A 771-nucleotide genomic window follows, 5' to 3' on the forward strand; every position below is an offset into this window, starting at 1 on the left:
CGAGGGGCAACATCGGTAACGTAGAAAATTAAGCCTAATTAATAGGCTATGCAAAGGAACTAGTTCCGAACTTATAGCAGTCACTAGTCAGCCTATCATAACTCATCTTAATGATGTCATTTGCCTCTGTGTAGATTCTGTGGTATATAAACTGACTGAGGACAGGTGTGTTGTTAGCTCAGTCAGATGACTACAGAGCGGAGGGTTGGTTCGAAACCTTGTAGAGTTTTAAACTTTGGTCATTTAATTGAAGAGTTGTCAAGGTCCTCACCCATCCATTTGGCTAGGTCCTGCCTCTTAAATAACCTGCAGTGTTGAGTGGAATGTTAAACCTGTACAATTTCGGAAGAGAAAAAAACAAAACAAACCAAAACCTGCCAAAAAAACCCAAACAAACAACAAAAACAAACAATACAAAAGAAATTGTTTTTGTAAAGTGTTTTACGGCGCTCGCAACTGCATAAGGTCATATGAGCGTGCAGGAAACACCTAATATTTTCAGTTGGTAGGAAAATTTGAATTTTGCCCAGATGGCGGCCGAAGCCTACTCTTATCGATTTTAGACCACCACGCGGGATCTTTAACGTGCGCAACTTGCACATGGGCCCTCCGAGATTTTTTGCCCTTGTCCGAGAAGGCTAGGTGTAGATCTTTCCTACCAGAAGATCAAGGGTGTGGCTGAAAGACAGCAGTAAGAAGAAGCTAAGGAGTAGCAATAGAAAGGCTGCAGAAAGAATCAGGAGCCCAGAGGAAGGAGCAAAGGAGGTGAGG

This window comes from Aplysia californica, unplaced genomic scaffold (genome assembly GCF_000002075.1).
Source record: "Aplysia californica isolate F4 #8 unplaced genomic scaffold, AplCal3.0 scaffold00305, whole genome shotgun sequence".
NCBI lineage: Eukaryota > Metazoa > Mollusca > Gastropoda > Aplysiida > Aplysiidae > Aplysia > Aplysia californica.